This window comes from Bombus vancouverensis, unplaced genomic scaffold (genome assembly GCF_051014615.1).
Source record: "Bombus vancouverensis nearcticus unplaced genomic scaffold, iyBomVanc1_principal scaffold0027, whole genome shotgun sequence".
Taxonomy (NCBI): Eukaryota; Metazoa; Arthropoda; class Insecta; order Hymenoptera; family Apidae; genus Bombus; species Bombus vancouverensis.
The window spans coordinates 1,016,646-1,037,751 of NW_027468918.1; the positions used below are offsets into that span (position 1 = coordinate 1,016,646).

The 21,106-nt window shown below is 40.4% G+C and overlaps 1 pseudogene across 1 annotated transcript; it reads left to right on the plus strand.

Moving 5' to 3' along the window:
- The first annotated feature begins 852 nt into the window (after window positions 1-852).
- LOC117162298 (GTPase-activating Rap/Ran-GAP domain-like protein 3) lies at window positions 853-20,438 on the plus strand (annotated as a pseudogene). The gene is made up of 17 exons (XR_013060924.1): window positions 853-1,880; window positions 3,633-3,699; window positions 4,007-4,090; window positions 4,749-4,848; window positions 10,025-10,143; window positions 10,952-11,016; window positions 11,109-11,166; window positions 11,336-11,438; window positions 11,766-11,864; window positions 12,047-12,259; window positions 12,893-13,152; window positions 13,926-14,211; window positions 14,552-14,994; window positions 16,272-16,608; window positions 17,056-17,142; window positions 17,221-17,490; window positions 17,824-20,438. The product of XR_013060924.1 is annotated as a GTPase-activating Rap/Ran-GAP domain-like protein 3 (transcript).
- Window positions 20,439-21,106: the final 668 nt, after the last annotated feature.

The window sequence follows — 21,106 nt, forward strand, 5'->3', positions numbered from 1 at the left end:
TGTTTTGAAGGACCTTAGCAGGCAAGTGACTCGGGTTTATGACGGGTGCTTAAGGATATTGAGGGTACGCCGTACGGAAAAGCGGACATCTGGTGTCCGTCTGGCCCGCGGTGTGTGACCTGGGCCAGGCAGAGAGGCCCGGCGTAACACAGCATGTTTAAAAAAGGTGGTTTATCGATGGTAATAAATCACGCAACTTGGCACCAATGCTACGAACCTCGAAGCTTTCAACAGATAACTAGCGATGGTATCAAGTTCGTTATATACTCGGAGATCTCTGTTTAAGGCTGTAGTTTAGACTGTTATCCAGATTTCTTGTTACATTTGCTACTTTTGCTACTACTTTGCTACTTTTGTTCGGAATTGTCGCATCTTTCGCCCTCGAGCGATTTTCCAGCTACGTATATACAAAATTCAGCATCTACGTATAAATCGGAATGAAATGTAAAACTCGCTAACGCTCGCTTTGTAGCGTTCGAATTCGTTTTTGGAAAATAAATTTCTCGCTGTCGTATGAAAATACATACGACTAAACGAGTAAAGATACGAAACTTTGTATATTCGAGCGCAATTAAATAGTAATAAAATAGTAAATGCTGTAATACTTAGAAGGACGTACAAATACTTTTCGTAGCCGTTGCAACAGTTGGTGGCTACAGTTACGCTGGCCAAGTATTGGAATTCGTTGTAGCTCTTAATGAGGATGAACCGAGAAATTATTATAATTATGCGAACGGAATACTGGTCGTGGTAAGGTGTTGACAGAGTAATTCCGACTCTGTTTCTGGAAATACGGATTCGAGGCGAGGGAATTCGAATCTGGTTATCGGTCGACCTTCTCTTAATAATGAAATTTCGGAAACGATCCTCGAATCGGATCGATTCGACATCTCTGAACAATGTATTCGTTTATCCGTTTGCCCTCTGCTCGATATTTTGTACGCTCTTACAAAAAGTATTTACATTCTACGACATCGATACGAAGATAATATCTTGACTGGCTGATTTTAGTAAACGAGACGAAGCAAAGAAGAAACTAGAATTCAGAAATTAACAAACGTTCTTTTTCCTTTGCAAATGGTAAATCTACGATCTTCTTAGCGTAAATCGGTGGTTAAGTTGGTATTGTTCGTCGTTGAACATAGTAATCGTTTGTAACATATCTAATACAGCGATCGATTTGAAAGAGGCAAAGAACGTAACAGAGCTACGGGGGAAGCTACGGTATCGACGTATTATCGGAAGGTTGCAGTGTGCAAAGTTTTCGCACACGACGAAAGTGTACGACGTGCTTTCTACGATTTTCTGTCGTTGCTGTGGCTTTGGTAGGAAAATGACGCTGTACACGTTAATATCTCGCGTATAATAAGACGGACGTTTTTTACCGGATCGGATTAAAGGTGAACATTTCGAGTAGAAGAAAGGTGCTGTTTCGAGCAATTACGAGATCGTGGAAACGGAAACGGAAACTGTGCATCGGTAAAGATGGCGGGAAAACTATTTAAAGGGGGAAATTAAAGAGGAAAGAGAAGAGAGAGTGGAAAGATGTTGTGCTTGGACATAAAGCTGGTGTCTCGTTTGCGAGGAGTCTCGTTGACGAGCGGCTCGTCGACGAACGTGTCGGCAGTCTCGTTGTCGGTGAGCTCGACCTCGTCGACGACCGTCGGCATAGAGGAGAAGAATTTCTCGAGCAAGCGAAGCAAAGGGGGAAGGGAGAGTTGCGCTGGAAATGGGAATTCGGTGACGGAAAGCGACAGCGACGAAGAGACGTTGCCTGCTTCTCGGACGATCCAGAGGAACAGGTCGAGATCGGTTTGCGTGCCTGCCTTGTCGTCTGCTGCTCGTTGCGCGCATCTTCACCGACGATCCAGTCATCATGCGTACGTTTCTTTAAACATGGTCTATTATCGTTGTGTCGGGAAACGGCTAAGCGATATACGAGTTCGCGATACGATATAGCAGTTATAACGCGTGTCGTATAGTAACGCGCGCTATTTTATATATTCGATATATTGGGTTTGCCGCTACGAGGCGTTCGAAGTAACCGGTTCGATGAAAACACGCATGAAAACACGCATGAAAACACGCATGAAAACACGAAAAACGATTGGAAAGCGGAAAAACGCAAGGCGAAAATCTCGTTGCGGATAAATTCTCGTTGGAAACTTCCTTCGCTGCTCTGCTAACCGTTTATCATCGCTTACGATTCTACGCATCGCTATTGCATCGAATGAGACGGCGACGCGTATCGCTCGTATCGCTATACGAGTACGAACGTAATTCGCGCTGTGTCGAAGGTTATTGCTAGAATCGAGGTATATATATACCATATCGTACGCTATGGCTAAGATCGTACACAGAGTTTAGGTCTAAAACTCGTAAAATACCCGCGAGAAGATACGAGGACAAACGGCAAAAGGCTGAAAAATTGTCCACTCCGGATACTATAGTTTATCCTTTGAATTTTCCTTACCTTTTCGGACCTAATAATTTCTCCGAGTTACCTGTTTCCATATTTTCAATCGTTTGTTCTTTTAGAGATACGCGTCAACGACGATCGTATCGACGCGTAAACGCGACAAAGTCGGACGGATACGCAAAATTGGACGGATGTATTGGATAGAGCAGTGTTTAGGGGCTGGTTGTAGTTTGCTACTGGTTCGACGATCGTCAACCGATCGCGGTTATACGCTTTGGTAATCGATGAACCTTGCTATAGAGATTCACTCGCCACTCTGAATTCGACTAGAAACAAGAGCAACGACACTATTAGAGAAACTATTATTCGATGGTTCGGATATCGTGGAAAGTTTTAACGAGCACCGGCAAATCGTACAGCAGAATTATTTGGATAACTCGGGTGAAAAATAATTGCGACCGAGTGTCTGCCGTAAAGAAAGAATTTCATCGGGAAACGTGTGGTTCGTTTCTTAGGGGGCTCGTTAACCCAGATTTTTTGCTGGGAAAGAAGCAATAAACACGGGCAGGAAGCTGGGCAAAAGAGACCGCGACCGTTTCTTCGTTTCGTCGTGGCCGCGTAGAACGTTAAACGCGTATTGTAATATCGTAGAATAGCTTTGATTGGAGATCGGCTGAAATTAGAAAACACCGTGTACGTCGTCTTTCGTGGTTTGTTTACATCCAAGAGCGCCTAGTAACAGCGACGCGAGAAAGGATAAGCAGCGTCAAAACAGTGGTACGGTTTCACATTTCAAGGAGTGGCAATCGAGAGGCCAGAGTATGTGAGCCGAAAAGTGTGTATGTGTGTGAGAGGACGAGAGCAAGAGCGAGCACGACCGGGCAGGAGTGTATTGGCGAAGATCAGAGCTAATTGAGTCGTCGAAGAGTAGAGTCGTTAGAGGTTTCGAGTCGTCGAAGAGTAGAGTCGTGAGAATTGATAGAGTTGTTAGAGAGAGAGAGTGTGTGTGTTAGATTCGTTGTGACGAGAGTGATCAAATAACTGCAAAGTTATTTGATATAGATACGAGTATTGCATTTAGTTTCCGTTAAATAAATATCGTTCTCTGTCCAATTTATATTTGTATATTCAATTTAATATTAATAAATTGTAAGTAATCGGAAAAAAAAATTTTCTATCCTTATTTTTCGATATTACAGTATGATATTTTCAGATGCAGCACGGATGCCATTTCGAGGCGGGGTGTCCTCTCCAGGCGATATTACGGCAGCGTGGAAATGGTGAGTTTGGAAAGCAGCGCGGTGGTCATTTGTATGGAGAGTGGGCGATTGAAAATCGACTTGATATAGATGTGCGCGCCGAGAGAATTTGGCAGTAACGCGTAATACGCGAGACATGGTACGCGAGACTATTTTTAAAATAGTTTTTCGTGCACGCGTTCCGAAAGGAAGAAAGGCGCGCGCAACGATAGCGCCGAGAAAGGGGACGGTCTATCTGTTTCTCGTCTCCTTTTCCTTTTTCCGTGTGTCGTCGGAGGAGATTCGCACGGTCTCGCTAACCTTAGTCTCTCGATATGGTGCGTTTCAGCTGCCACAAATGGAGCAAGACGGGTCCGACAATGGAAGAAGATTTCGAGTGGAGAACGGTGATTCGCCGGGCGAGAAAGAAGAAGTAAGAGATCGGTAATTATACGAATCCGTTTGCTTTTTAACTGGTTCTCTCAACTTGATAAAATTCCTTCTTCTTTGTTACGGCGGCATGTTAGTTTCAACGACGTACAAAATACTCGTTAACGCGTTGGAAATATTCGAAGAACGAGCAAACTCGTAAATATCCAGAAACCGGATATGCCATATTGAAACCGGATATTGTTTAATTTTCATTTTTTATCGAGAAGCGAGTACCATCCATCCATCCGCGTACCATGGACGACTGATCGTCGTGGTGCTTTTCAACGAACCATATATAAGTTATCGTTAACGAATTGAGATAAGATCGGTGGGAGTACCGGCTTCGCAGATAATTCGATAAAACGATGCTGGAATGCGTTTACTTTGATTATTCGTGGACGATGCGCGACAAAGGTATTCGTCGCTGTAACTGACTATATAAATGGTTTCTAAAAGGCACTTGTTTATTAGCGATCCTAATTCATTCGATGTAATGCGATGTAATTCTGTACAGTTAGATAATTAATTAGTAAGGTAGAAATTAGGCATGAAACACGCGATATTCCTGCTTTCCGCTTTCCACTTGCGCCGCTTCTTTCCCCTCGTTTAACAGAAAATTTGATTACGTCCGTGGCGAAACTGATTTTGCACGTGTGCAGATGTTCGGATCACCGAGTACGCCGATATTGGAAAATCCAGAGTACCAAACGCGCTGGTACTTCAAATACTTTCTCGGAAAACATGAGTAAAGAACATGCTGTTATGTTATACGAGTCTTTTAGAGTATCAGTGTACGTATATTCGATATACATGTACAGGATAAGAGGAACGACGGATGAACAATATCCTATTCAAGCGTTTTTCAAGCAATATCCTATTCTTTTATTTTGGATTTAGCTCGATCCGTTCTCGTCCGACAGTCTTTTACGTTTATTATCGTAAAAAATTCGTTATTGTTGAGGTTATTCGGTGTGTAAACAGAGAAAACACGTGGATAAATTGTAAGGTAGAAAATATATTTAAATAGAAGTGTAATAAGTAAAAATACAATTTGAGCTGGTCCAGATCCGCACGCTAGCTGTGTTACCTAATAACTGAAAAACCCCGAAGCCAACGTCGCCTGTCTACTGTTTATGGCCTGACTTCGTCGCAGTCTTTTGTCTACACGCTGTCGATGGTTTCAGTGCTTGAGAAAACTAAAAAAGACCAGATGTAGAGTTTTCTTAGAAGTGGTAACCACTTCAACACCCTCCCTAAAACTCTACATCCCTACAAACAATTATCTCAAATTTACAAATTATCTCTTAATATTTTCTAACTCTTGTCGTAAATATCTGAAAATTAATTTGTCAATGCCTTCTCAAGTACATTTGCCAGCCGCCTTTCTCTTTTCCATACAAATTAATTTATTACACAAAAAAAAAGCTAGAAGACTAAACAGATCATGTAGAGTTTTTCCTCTTTTTTTTTTTGAGAAGTAATAATCACTTCGACACCCTCCCTAAAAACTCTACATGTTTACAAACAATTACCTCTTAATATCTTTTTTACTTTTCAAACCTAACTTTTTCCTTAAATATTCAAATCTCGGTTTTGGCAACGCCTTTGTACATATATCTGCCAATTGCTCTTCGCTTGTTACATACGTTATATCAATTTCGCCTCTATTGTATAAATCTCGCAAGAAATGATATCTTACGTCAATATGCTTACTTCTTTGATGGAATTCTGGATTCTTAATTAATTTCACGGCACTAGTATTGTCTACACATAGCATATACTTAAGGATCTCTAATTTACATTCAAGAAATATTTTCTTTAGCCACATAATTTCTTTCGCTCCTGAGGCTGCACTGACATATTCAGCTTCGGTCGTAGATAGAGCTATACATTGTTGTCGCTTACATTGCCATGTGATGGCCGCATTCGCATACTTACATACAACGCCTGATGTCGACTTTCTTGTTTCTTTGTCGCCTGCATAGTCAGCGTCGCTAAAGGTTTCGAGACTGCCTGCTTTTGTATATAAGAGTCCCATGTCTGCGGTCCCTTTTATGTAGCGCAAAATTCGTTTGACTAATTTCCATTGATACTGGTTTGGATTCTCTAAGTGTCTCGCCGCTATATTTATTGCAAAACTAATATCTGGCCTACTTACGGTTTGTAAAAACATTAAGTTCCCTACGGCTTCTCTGTATGGTGCGTTACAATCATTATCGCCTATGTTACTTTCGTTCCAATTAGTCTCGATAGGTGTAAAAACACTGTTTGCCTCATTCATATTAAATTTTTCCAATATGTTTTCGATATACCTACTCTGATGAATGAATATTGAACCATCTTCTAATCTATTAATTTCAAGTCCAAGAAAACTCTTTACTTCTTTCGAACTCGTAATTTTGAATTCTTTATTTAAATCATCGAAGAATTTATCAATTAAAGATTCGTCTGAAGCTGCTACCAGTCCATCGTCTACGTATATGGTCATCAACATTAATTTGTCGTCTTCTGTATAAATATAAAAACAAGGATCTGCGTTACTCTGATAAAATTTTAAGTTCGAGATAAATTTTGTGAAACGTTCCGTCCAACATCTTGGAGACTGCTTTAAGCCATATAGGCTTTTTAGCAATTTACAAACCCGATTTGTACCATCATCATAACCTTTAGGTTGTTTCATATAAATATCTTCTTTCAGACTTCCATATAAGAATGCGGTTTTAATGTCGAACTGTCCGAGGTGTAAATTATTTTTGGCTGCAATACTGAGCATTAATCTAATTGTGCCAAACCGAGCAACGGGACTATATGTTTCCTTATAATCTATGCCTTCTTTCTGTGAACACCCTTTTATTACAAGTCGCGCTTTGTATCGTTCCGAGTTGTCCGGATTTAGCTTTATCGTTAAAACCCACCTATTGCTAAGTACCTTCTGATCTTTAGGTCTTTCTACAAGTATCCACGTCTTATTTTCATGGTGCGATTTCATTTCATCATTCATAGCTGTTTCCCATAACTCTTTCTTTTCGGATCTCATCGCTTCGTTAAAATCCACCGGTAATTTTTTCGCTACGTACGTTACTGGGTTACCATAAAAATCGGTTCGTTTGATCTTATCTCTATCTCTCAATTGTCTCACATTGTCGCTAGTTCCATGAGGTTGTTTTTCATGTTCACTCTCTGCACTTTCATACGTACATGCTCCATCGCTCTGCGCACTCACATCTTCGCGCTCGACAATTTTCGGTAAACTTAATTTTACGAATTTCGCATTTTCTAGTTCAGGCTTAAATATTACGTCACGGCTTAATATTACATTTTTTACTGTTGGCACGTACACTCGATACCCTCGTCCGTCATCTAAATAGCCTACCAAATATCCTTTGTTAGCCTTTTTGTCAAGTTTTGTCCTTTTCTCCGCAGGTATGTGAGCAAAGCACTCAGTACCGAAAACCCTAAACTTTTCTAAATTCGGCGGTTTCCCGTACCACAGTTCATATGGTGTTTTCTTATCTTGTCTTGTCGGCCCCGTCTTATTTATGACATGTACTGCTGTGTTCATGGCTTCGGCCCATAAGAACAGCGGTAGATTTGGTTTCGAATATAGCATCGACCGACCTGCCTCTACTATTGTTCTATTTTCCCTTTCTGCGACACCATTCTGTTCAGGAGTGTATGGGACGTTAATCGTGTGCCTAATTCCCTGACTTCTTAAAAATTCTTTGACTTCTTTATTTTGGAATTCTTTCCCTCCATCACTATGAATTTCTTTAATTTTATCCTTAAATTGATTTTCAACTTCTAGGCAAAAGGTTTTTAGTTTTTCAATTACTTCTGACTTACGTCGTAAGAAGTAAATCTTTGTGAATTTTGAAAAATCATCTTTAAATGTCAGAAAATACAGTTTCTTGCCTAATGACTCGACTTCCATAGGTCCACATACATCCGTATAAATAATTTCGCGAGGTTTATTCGCCCGATTGATTTTCTCGTGAAAACTCGATCTATGCTGTTTCCCGTACGCGCAACTTTCACAGAAAAAGTTATTATCCTCTACAACTTTCATATTTGAATTCTTTAAGAATTCTTTAACATGTCTGATGTTCTGATGACATAGCCGTTCGTGCCATAACTGCAATGTGTCCGCGTTTGACTCCGCTCTATTGCTAAAATTACAAACTGACGGTATGATAACTCGCATATCTACTTTATACAAATTTCCGATAACAGAACCTCTTGCTATTATTTTCTGATTTTGTAAAAATATGCAATTGGTCCCTTCCTTTGAAATACAAAAATCTATGCCCCTTCTTGCGACAGATCTAATCGAAAACAGATTTCTTTTCATACCTGGTACGTATAGAACATCGTTCATTGTACATGTTACCCATTTGCCGTCCACAAAAGTCTACTCTGATTTTTCCTTTGCCGCACGCATCCATGAACGTACCATCGCCGATCTCTATCTTCACCGTGTTATCGAATTCTTCGAAAACGCTGAACCATTCCCGTCGTCCTGTCATGTGATCCGTAGCTCCTGAGTCGATTATCCAAACATCAGGGTTTGCCGTTTGTATCGCTGAGGTACTTCCTAATAGACGAATTCCGCTGTGATCCCGATTTTGGTTTCTAGGTTCCTGGTTGTCTCTACTGTTGCTTCTTTTGTTATTTTTAAAACAGTTTTTGCTGGTGTGGCCTTTCCTTTTGCATATAAAGCATCTAAAGCAATCCTTCTTCAGATGGCCAACTTTTCCACAGTTAAAGCAACTTGGTCCTTGTTTCTCGTATTCACGTTTACTTGACTGCTTCTGCTGTTCCCTTTTATAATTATTACCTTTTGTTACCAGTGCCACCGATGTTTCCTGGTCGTCTTCCTTCCATCTAATTTCTTCCGTCATCAGCCTGGTACTAAGCCTGTCTAAGGTCTTCTTTTCTTCTTCCACGGAATCCCACGCACTGTGAAAATGATCGAATTTGTTTGGTAACACCGATAAAATGCGTGTTATCAGCATTTTCTCGCCAATTTCACTCCCAAGGACTTTCATCTTCGCCGCTATGAGTTCCAACTTTGATAGGTTGTAAGAGACATTTTCAGATTCTTCCCATTTAAAATCGAAGAACTGCTTCTGGACCATATTTAAATTCTCATCCGACTTCATGTCATATACTGTATTCAGCTTTTTTCACATTTCATGTGCTGTCGTGCAACATAAAAGAAGATCCAACGGTTTCTTTCCTACTGAGGTCACGATTAATTTTCTCGCTAATCGATCTGCTTTCAAAAATCTTCCACGAGCGATTTCTTTCTCCGCGCTGTTACCTGGATGACACAAATTCCCTTCACACACGTTGATCAGGTCGTCATCTTCCTCCAAAAGTGTACGCATAACAAAACGCCACTGGAACCAATTTTCTTCGCCGCGTAACATCTCGACCTTCGCACTTGCTGATTCCATTTTAGCACTATCCCTTATTTTACTAAGCACAACACTTTAACAATTTCTTCACTTCACGTTGCTACCTTGCAATTTACAGCCCTGGGCCCATAACCTGTTGAGGTTATTCGGTGTGTAAACAGAGAAAACACGTGGATAAATTGTAAGGTAGAAAATATATTTAAATAGAAGTGTAATAAGTAAAAATACAATTTGAGCTGGTCCAGATCCGCACGCTAGCTGTGTTACCTAATAACTGAAAAACCCCGAAGCCAACGTCGCCTGTCTACTGTTTATGGCCTGACTTCGTCGCAGTCTTTTGTCTACACGCTGTCGATGGCTTCAGTGCTTGAGAAAACTAAAAAGGCCAGATGTAGAGTTTTCTTAGAAGTGGTAACCACTTCAACAGTTATCCGTATAATTTCTTACTTTACTTACTTACTTACTTACTTATACGTATATCGAAAATATTTGTCACTCGATGAAAAATTGGTTTACAGTGCATCAAAATTACGTTGCCGCGGACCAAGAAAGGAATCCCTTGTTTCTATCGGTGGTGACGAGCGAAGTCAGCGATCAAAGCGTGCCGCATTACAGAGTTATTTTATGGAGAAAAACTGTGAGTATCCGCCTGTACTTCTACGTACCTCTACGACAACTACTGCAACTTGTCAGATACTTTTCTATTCGAAATGAACGATGATTTGATCGAAACTAATGAAAAAATAAAATGTAAACGTAAATATCGGCGATAAGACGATAAAAGTAAATTATAGAAAATAAGAAAGACTAAATTTACCGCGGAGCTGACCGTTTCCAACATCGTACTTTGACGAACGATATGTTTTTCGTGTACCGGGTTTCGCGTACAGCTGATCGCGTTTCGTCGTTTTAAAGATTATTCGATGGACGAGTAACGAACGAATCGCGGAATAAATTGACGATCCCTTTGTGCAATTATCTTGGACAGAAATCGAAAGCGATAAAAAGTTAGGCGTCGGTACGCTTGCTACGAATGAATTTCTAAAAGCAGATTTCTACGTGAAAAATGCCAACGCACTTGCACGCTATACCCATGTATAGTTATATATAGAAGAAGTATCGGCACATAGCCTTATCTCGCAACGAAGGATACCGTTATCTACTTATCGCGTTCTCCGCGTTTCATTTTCATAGAACGAAACGCACGAAAGTCTACCGCTAAATGCTAGAGAATCGAACGTTCTTGCGAATCTCTCGAGAATCGATTGATTAGTAGGTGAACGGTAGAACGAACCGTTTTATTACTAAACAGTGTCGATACTGTGACTTTTTATAGCCACACTTTTTCTTCGGATGTTATTACGTATTAAAAGACACTATGTAAGAGAAAGGCGAGGCAAAAAAAAGTTTACAGCGATCGATGAATGAAAGAGTAACGAATTTAGGGCGCACAGAAGATATCGCTGCCATACTCTGCGAACAAAACGATGACGATCAGGCAGATCTTGAGGTACGGACTTGCTTACTGCTCGTTGATTGCTAATTTTCTTCGGTTAAATTAAAATTAAGTCAAGTTGAAGTAACTAATTGGTAAAATTTCAGCAATTTCTTTGGTCTTGAGAAACTCGATAAGGCTCCGCGCGAGGTTTTCAAAAGGTAAGTGGCCAATCCTGCGATTAACTTAATAAGAAACAGCTTTTCCGTCTTTATTTCTACAAGTGTGTGTGTGTGTGGGAAAACGGCAGAAACCGTACGAAATTGCGAGAAACTGTAGGAAATCGTAAGAAGGAGACGGTGGAGTTGAACTTTTGGAAATTTTTGCATCGCAGGATCTGCTGTTGCTGGAAGAGCAAGAGGGTTCCGTCAACTTCAAGTTTGGCGTGATATACGCGAAGAAAGGGCAAACGACCGACGACGAAATGCTATCCAACGGTAAGCGGAGGAAAAGTTTCGATTGAAATTTAACCAAGACGAATCGACCAACCCTTGAAACTTGGACGACTATGCGGAAGAACGGCGGTCGCTTTCGCTTAAAGCGTACGTTCCACCTATTACGACCGTTTTAACCGTTTCGATCGTTTCAAGCATTTTAACCGTCGTACGAAAAAGTAGCTTCTCGCGAGTCTATAGCACTGTTACGCGAGCAATTTTTCACCGCCTTGTATCCGTTTCATAGCGAGTTTCAAGTTTTAGAAAAATACGATTCCAACGTTGATTCGTAATTCGTCTCGATACGCGATCTGTTCGCTCGGTTTACAGAGAAGGGTAGTCCAGATTTTGACAAGTTCCTGGAAATTGTGGGCGAGAGGATAGAACTGAAGAATTGGGACAAGTATCGAGATGGTTTAGACGTAAAAGGTACCGTTCTTATTTCCGTTTCTATGTAGTTAGTAGGTGGTAGCTATGGTTTGAAAATATGGTCGACGGTAAGGTAAACGCTAGTTTTTCATGTTCGTTTGTCGTCGTTGTTATTTTTTCTTCGTGTTGTATTTTTTTCGAGTTTCTTCTTCAAAGTGCGAACTCTCTCTGAACGTTTGCAGGCGACATGACTCGCAACGAGAGTTATTATACGGTGTACGCGGGACACGAAGTGATGTACCATGTGAGTACGATGCTTCCCTATTCGAAGGACAACCCGCAACAATTGGAGAGAAAGCGACACATCGGTAACGATATCGTTAACATCATTTACACGGATGACTCGAACGCCATAGACACTTTCAACCCAAACTGCATCAAAAGTCAATTTACCCGTAAGTCGATACGCCATTTATCTACATTTTTTCGATCTAGGCTGAGTTTCTAATATCATTTTTAATCGATCGGTAAGATAAGGAGGAAAGAACAAAGTAAGATAAAAATATAAATACGTCTATCCGTGTAGGCAAGAGCTGCGATCTTTTCGGATATAACCGATATAACCGCGATATAACCGAATCGTGTGGAGAAATGTTTCGAACGAGAGCGAAACGATTGGTTTCGAGGTCGAGGGAGACGTTAGTCGACGTAATTGTCATTTTGACGAGCTAATGTCTGGTCGCAGCTCCTAAGAATCCCGTAATATAACGACGGTTACATAACGATATACCGCAGACGATACCATTTTTACCGTAAATAACCTGACCCACCGACCGGCCGGCTGCAAAGTCGCAGACCTGTTTGTCGGTTCTGCTACAATGGACGATGCGCGGCGCAAATTTGCAGCTGGTGGTCGACGAGTTCGCACCTTCGCGAACAATGTGTTCGGCCCATTCTCGCAAATACACGCCACTTTTGCGGAGAAAACTCTTTCTTCCAACGTCTTCTTTCACCATCTTCTTGTATATTTTCCTAAGGATAAACAAGATCGTTAATTCGACGTTCACGCGATACATTTACAAATACAGACGTGTTTGCCGTGGTATCGGCCGAAGAAAACGGCAAAGGATGGTGCGTGGCCATTTACTGCGACGAAAACGTTCCTCTGTTTGGCCCGAGCCTTCCATGCCCGCCTGTGTTCCAGGACCCGTACACCCTGCGAGAATTTCTTCTCGTCAAGTTAATAAACGGCGAGAAAGCCACGTTCAACACGCCAACGTTCGCTCGGACCCTGGACGCTCTTCTTCGGGATATGTATCAAGAACACTCGCAGGAGAGCAAGAGCAACGTAAGTCTAATCGATCAATCATATTTATATGCATTTCCTCTCGCTTTTAGATCCTTCTTTGATAAAGTTGCTCTTACTTCCGACAGTATTATCGGCACCTGTGTACTCGTTGTTATCCAGTATCGAACATCTCTGTATTTATACGTGCTTGCGGTATTATTCGTTGTTATTAATAAAACACGGTTTTGCTGTTATTTGTTCGAGTAATGCGTTTCGATTCGTTCGTTATCGCATCTATAATATTCTTCGTGTTGAAAATTCGTCGGACGACTTGTAGCTAGAAAGCCAAATTAGGGAAATCCGAATTAGAAGGCATGTAAGAAATACTAGAATACTTTGGATAAAATGCTGAAAGATTCGGTCAAGCTGCCTTTAATTAGTACGCTGTTTGTAATTGCAATCGCGAGTATTTATCAGGAATATTTATCGCGAATTCGTTCGTCTACGCGGATAAAACTACTCGAAATACAATATTTACACAAGCTTCGACGCGTTTTCTTGTACATAGGCGTTATTCGACCAAAGCTATCGCACGATAACGAGTACGTAAAAGATGATACAACGTGAATTCTGGCTTCGAGCGTCTCTTTTAATAGCGCGTTGCCGTTAAAAATGATCGTGAAAACGGTAAATTGCCACTTTTCTCCGCCTTTGCACGTATTTCCGAACCGCCCGCGTCGCCTGGCGAGCAACGAAAACTGTACTAGCTGTATGTATTAACTGTTGGCGGCACACCCTCCCCGTAGAAAGGAAAATCGATGAAATTTTCGCAGAGTATGTTAAACCGACGAGCATTGTCGGATGTCGTGGAGGCTCCAGGTCGACGTCGCGAGGAGACCCGTGCCGTGGAGATGGTGCGCGTCGGACAGGCCCTGAAACTCGAAGCGATCGTCAGAGGTTTGGCGCCAACTTCCTTGGCCACTGCTGGTCCTTTGAAGCCTAGACCGTGGGAGCCGAGGTGTATCTATCCGGATTTCCAGCACGAAGTCGTATGCGGCGACGTTTGGCTGGATAACAAGCTGATCTTGGCTACCGAGAATGGAACTTTTCTGATCGAAGGTGAATCGAGCATTATCAAAACCTTATTTTACCATTACAGGGAATATTTTCGAAAATACGTCTTCTCTTACAAATTGTGCGAAACTGTACAATCAGAAAATTGATTTATTTATTAAGCGAAAACCTCGTTAGCATAAAGGAAGAAAGGAAAGAAAGAAAGAAGATGACGCGTGTATGAAATAACAATATGAAATATATGAAATAATAAAATATATAAAAGGAGAGCACGCTTTCCTTCGTCGAGGACAGAGAAAACCGATGCTCTCTCTCTCTCTCTCTCTCTGTTCCTAACTACGAAATTACAAAACGCAAGAACCTTCCAATGCATTTTCTGTTTCAGACAGTTTATCGCACAGACTGATCTTCGACGAGTCCGTGCAAATTAAACAGCTAGACGTGGTCGAGCAACACGGAATATTGTTGTTTCGAGCCGGTGATAAAGGCAAAGATAGCAACGTGTACGTTTTTCGTCTAAGAGAATTCGAGAATAGCACGACGAGTAGGTCTGCCGAAATTGCAAACGATCGTGAAGACGATCAAGAGTGCGAAGACAATGGCGACGAGGACGATGCGGACGACGACGGCGACGAAAGCGAAGAAAACGATTGCGACAATTTCACGCGAGCCACTACAAAATTTAAGCCCTTGATTCGTCGTACTCGTGTTCGTGTTCGTCCCTTGGCTGTTAGAGGACGAGCGCATATAAAGGAAAGAAGACTACCTAGAACTCGGGGCTGCCATTTATACACCGTTACTATGCCTGGTGGCTCTCATTTGCGCATGGTATGTACCGAACAAGAGAAAAGGAAAAAGGAGAGAGAAAAAGAATAGACGACAGTGGCTTTTCAAATTTTTCCCAAGAATTGAAATTGTCGAGTGGAGAGAGTTGATCGTTTCGTACGAGCAACTTTTATATACATTTTTCCTCTTATTTCGATTTATCGTTTTAACCGAACGTACGCAGTACGTAGCGCGTATGTTTATAAAATAGACTGTATTTGGACAATCGACTCGAGACGACGAAAAACGTTGCTGTCAAGGAAAGGTCAGTGGCGGCTTAATTTTTCGAGTTGTCGACAATTTACGTAATTTCTCGAGTAAAAACCGCTGTACAGATGTAACTCGCGTGGATCGGCTGACGCAAAGCAATCGTGTTTGTAACGTGTAAACAGACGCGAAAAACGATCGTTGCTTCGCGTTGCTGAAATATTTAAAGAAATTATTTTCGAATTAGCGCTTATACTTGGAATCGATTCTTCTTATGTAATTTTGCTTATTTAAGCTTTGTTTGCACATGGAAGCTACATCCGCTACACTGCTGCGTATATTTATATCCGATAAATATATCCGATATATATCGATTAAAAGCTCGATAATTTACGATCTTGCTGTCGAAGCTTTGGCTGTTCGTATAAAGATGAGTTTTTCTTTGTTTTTTAACGTAATACGCGTATTGGGATCGCAAACGCTTGAAAATCGCTTGGAACACGATTCGAAGCTGAAAATATCTGGATCGTATGGCGAGTAGTAAGTCGCGAAAGTTTAAATGTGTTTCGTAGGCGAGTGTTTTCCATTGCTTTTGTCGAAACAGCGTATCATCGGACTCGGAATTGTCGTAAAAATACTAAAAGATTCCAGACTCCGATCGAATTCGAATCGTCTGCCAATTTATCTTATATATATATATATATATATATATATATATATATATATATATATATATATATATTCTATCAGGATTCCAAGATTTTCGGATCGCGTCGCTAAACATAGTATAGTATAGTATAGGTGCGTGTACGATGTATCAATGGCGATGGCATCGAGACCCTAGAATCTACCGGACCGAGTAAAAAGCAAATTTATCTAATCTTCCATTTGTCTAACAATTACTTGAACTACTCGTACGATAGTTATGTATATTTTTGTTAGTAGTAGTTTTGTTCGAGTAAATTATAAATATAGGAATTATAAATATAGGAAATATAGGAATAAATATAGGACGATAATAGAGAAATTCAGATTACCTTGGTAATTCGGATATCGTTTTTTATTTTATTTAGTGCGTAGCGGTCGGCCGACGTTTGATAGTTTTCCAATGGAAACATAGCGCCGCGTGGACCGCATGGTGTTCCGCTACGGACACAGACACCGTGGAAGGATTTTTGCATTTGAAGGAGTTGAACGCCAGCGAATCTCCGACGTTGGTAACGATAGTAGAAAATACAGATTCGAACAACGAATGGACGCTTTGCTGCGGTGTCCGACATCATTTTGAATTGATCTCAGCTTCTGGAAGCACGAGAATTCTTCACATCGAGGGAACACCGAAACCACACGTGGTGGCTGCTTTGGATCTCTGCGAAGACGAAGAACCCGAATTGTTACTCTGCTACAACAGTACGTATTTATATATGTATATAGTATAGAGGTTGGAGCAAACGCACCGCTATACGCTAAACCGATCGAACGTATCAAAGTCGTAAAGTAAAGTAAAAAACGTAAAGGTTCTTTGGCCTGTTGTACTTACTGTAGTATACTCGACGAAAGAGCGACGTAATACGAAAGTACAGTTGAAAATTGTAAACAGCCGAATAAAGGTGAAAAATGTAAATTTAAAGGTAGACAAAATTTAAAGATAGAAGGTCGTCGTTCGATTTCAACGATACGTCGTGCCTACGTATATCGATCTAGCTAAAAGTCGAATAAGAAGCGAAATGGGAAACCGAAGAATTTAATAAATATAATAAACGGTAGAATTATGGTTAAACGGAGGAAGAATTGGTGGCAGCGATGCAACAACGACGTGGTCGATCGATACTCGCTTACCTGCCTTTCTTACCGCAGATACGTGTCACTTTCAAAAACTCTTAGAAGAGAATACCGTAGCAACGGAATTCGATTTCAACTGGAATTCCGTTCCTGCGGCAATAGGTAACGTATCTTTGCATCTTTACGTTTCGTCGTTCTTTATTTTTCGATAATCCTTCGTGTCCCGATACAAACTTTCAGCCTGTGCCTTTCCCTACGTGATCGCCTTTACCAACGACACCATGGAGATACGATTGATAATCAATGGAAATTTGGTGCACACGATCGCCATGCCAAACCTGAATCTAATCACTTCGAAGCAAGACATCTTCTTCGCCACAACGGCTCCGGAATTTCTGCCTGGAAAATGCGAAAGAATTCGCCTGGACTCGAAACCCATGGACAAGGAAGAACCGGTTTCCAGTCCGCCTCCTTTCCCCCAATCTTCTACGTCTCGATCCAATCAGCAAAGTACGTGTCCGTCTTCTCCAAACCGATCGTCATTTTCTACTTATTCTACTTATTCTACATTTATCCTAATAGGATAATTTATTTTATTTATTTATTTATTTATTTATCTATTTATTTATTTAGAACGATATGTATACGGTATATATATATATAAAATACGCTTGCAGCGATAAACACGTTTACGCGCCAACACTGTGCCAACAACTTGCTAAATCGAAAAGTCTAGAAAATCATGACGTACTATATCTGGCGTTATAGTATAGTATAGTAACTAACGTTGATACGAGTAGGAAATCGATATAATCGAGAATAATTGTCTTTTGCTTTCTATAGACAGTCAGGGCGACTGGAAGCCGATAAGAATCTACCAAATACCGTTGCAAACGTTATCGAGAAGTAGCTTGTCAACGTGCTCGCAACGACGCTGTCCCAGCCCTGCCGAGCCAGAAATCATCTCGGCGTCGCCGACCAGCGACAAGAGTTTCCTCAGCGTTGAGCCTCACAGAGCGTTGAGCAGATCGTGTAGCAGCAGTCCAACGCCATCGCCGACCAACGTGCTTCCGCCTCGACTCAGAAAATAGGCTGGATCGCTAGCGATCGCTAGCGACACTCGCTCCTTATTAAGTTAATCCCGTAACCTTTTCCATATCTAACCGATGAAAAATGCGCCATTTTCTTTTTAACGCGTTTCTTAATCGTTTCTTAGCTGTATAACGATAGATGTTTTTCCAATACTCTACGTCTTACGTTCTTGCTGCGTTTAGTAACTTACGTTTAAGTTACGATAAAGCGTAAAACGCAAGATAGGAAAAGCACGTGTCTTCGTAAATACGAAAATGTGATTTCTATTAGTACAAAAAGTTACATGGTTGATCGAGCGTGCCTGCTATTTATTAATAACGTCGTTGGTAATAATCGTCGTTGATTGGTTGCGAGTGCATGAGCGCCGACGGGTGAAACAAAATTTCCTTTAAACTCGAGCTTCGCGCACAACGTATAAACGACCTTCCTTCCGACAGATCGCAACTGCGATCACCTGAAGCTCGTGCCTCGATCCAATTGTAAAAGCGACGACGGATCGTGCACGATTCGGTGCGTTTCATCTGTAGCTAGAATTTACTGCCGTTGCAAACAGCAATCGAGATAAAATACACGTACGCGGGCCGTTTCTTTCTCTTCTTTTACAATTAGACCGTTTAATTAACAGTTTTACAATTTTTATGCGAACCTGACTTTGTCCGCGTTAGCGTTTATTCGAACGTTGATCGAACCCAGATCAAATTTATGTTTCTATCGCGTTGGAAAAATGTTAGAGAAAGAGTTGGAAAAGTATCGGACGGCGGATATTTATGCATTTGTGAGAGATTTAGAATCGCGGAGATACGCAGCATGGGTAGGAGTGAGCGACAGGCAGAAATATTACAAATGCCAAAAGTAAATGCAAGTTAGAACGTGCCATCTTTGTTTTTCCTCGTTTCGCCTAAAATATCTAGTCGTATATATTATAATTATAGACGTATATACAGTATAATTTCCAAACAGTCTATACGATATGATTGCGACGTATCTTGAGAAATGAAAAAATGCCGGATAGCTTGTTTCGATCAAGGAGAGAGCGATACGACGCTTGTTGTAATTTAGCCACGTTCCTACAAAATTCACGCTTCGCGAGATACGTACAAGCACACACAAGCGTCCATCGATTCGATTCAACGTACGGAGAACGAAACGTACGTAAGTGTAGGAATTACTCTACAAACTGGTTTCTATATCATAAACGTAAACAACGAAAAAATATGTTTTTTAAATAAACCTATACGAACGTATTTGTTTTAACGACGTAGTATCCGAGGAAATAATTACACAGAGTGTCCCGTTTCACGTTTCGCAGACTATAGCTATATTTGTCGTTATTCGTCAAACTATAGAAGCACAAAGCTTATCGGCTGTTTCAGTTTCTACGAAATTACGTCTACGACGCGATTTCGTTCGCTGCTCGTGAAAGAAGCGTTGATCTTGATAAGTTCTTGTCGCAAATACGAAAAATCACTCTATACCTATATAATAATAATAATAATACTAATAATAATAACAATAACAATAGCAATGATAATAATAGGTAGAAGAATGTTTAGTACGAGACAAGGCACCGGATAAAAAGATGCCCCGATAGTACTAGCACGATGGTAATAAATAATAAATAATAACTAATAAATAATAAATAAAAGTAGAAACTGAAAAGAGAATGATACGAAATTTTACGTATAGTTGGATCTGATCGTAAAAAGTACGTGTAAAGGACTCGTGTAAATCGGTATATATGATAAATAGTACGTACAGTGTATTTTGACGGGTATTATATCTCGTAACATACAACAAGTTTGATTATTCTGTTAATGTTAGAACGTTAAAGCGTTATCTTAACGACAAAGTCGAAGAGTCTGCATAAATATCCGCAGTCCACGTGTTACTTTTATTCCTTTCTCGTCTTATTCGTATTTACTCGGCTTTAAATTTCGATCAAGGGTTATTTAAAAGCTGAACTCTTTACGGAGAACTGGAAAAATCAAAATGATATACGCGATCTAATTTAGCCGCTTTACGAGAATTATTTTACCGACTTATCAACTCGAGCGAACGAACGATAAAGAGCAAAGGATTCTCGTCGCTTTCAAAGGTTTTCCAAGGTCTACGCGCGAGTTGTACCAAGTTTTACGATTACTTTTACGCAATTCGTAGATAACTTATACGTCGATGGTCTCGTTCGATGGTTGTCGTGACGAATTACCTCTGCCGATAATTACAACAGGTACGATAGGAGCCACGGTTAATACGTAAAAGGATAATTAAAGAAAATGTACGCCGTTAAATCGCCTAGCGATTTCTATATGTATGTATTTACCGCAAATAAAAGGAAGATGATAACCTATTAAACGTTCATATTTAAACAGGAATTTGCTAATTATGCGATCCGATCGAACAACTTTTCTTCTCTAAGTAATTTTTCATTCGGACGGTATATGTATATTTGTCGTACAGTCGACCGACTGTCGAATCGAAGATGGACTCGTCGAATTATTATTATTGCAAACCGTATTGGCGACTGCATATTTATCTGGTTCAGCCTACGCTATGTTTATTTATTTATACGATATTAAAAATGATTATCGCGTTGATAAGTTTAAGATTAAGCTAGGTTGGCCTATGTGCGTCAAATGTACATAATCTGTCGTAACATAAAAATGTATTCGATGAATTTGATCCAAGCTTTTTACTACTTTACTCATATTTCTCTGTCGCTAACGTAATACGTCAGAGTCAGAGGAGGACGAAGTAAGGCCGAGCCCTTATATACGTAGTATTATATGTACACGTACATTGTATCGTGTTTAACGCGTTTTAACACAGTTAAAATTCATTTCCTCGGAGACGTATCTTAACATCCTCTCTTTTTTTTTTTTTTTTTTTATGACACTCTTCTTTTTCATCCTTGTGACGTAATTGGATTTGATTATAGAGCAATTTTAATGTTTTAATGTTTAATCTTTTAATGTTTCGAATGTTTTCAAATGTAATATTCCAATATAGATATAGATATATACACGCACAATTGGTA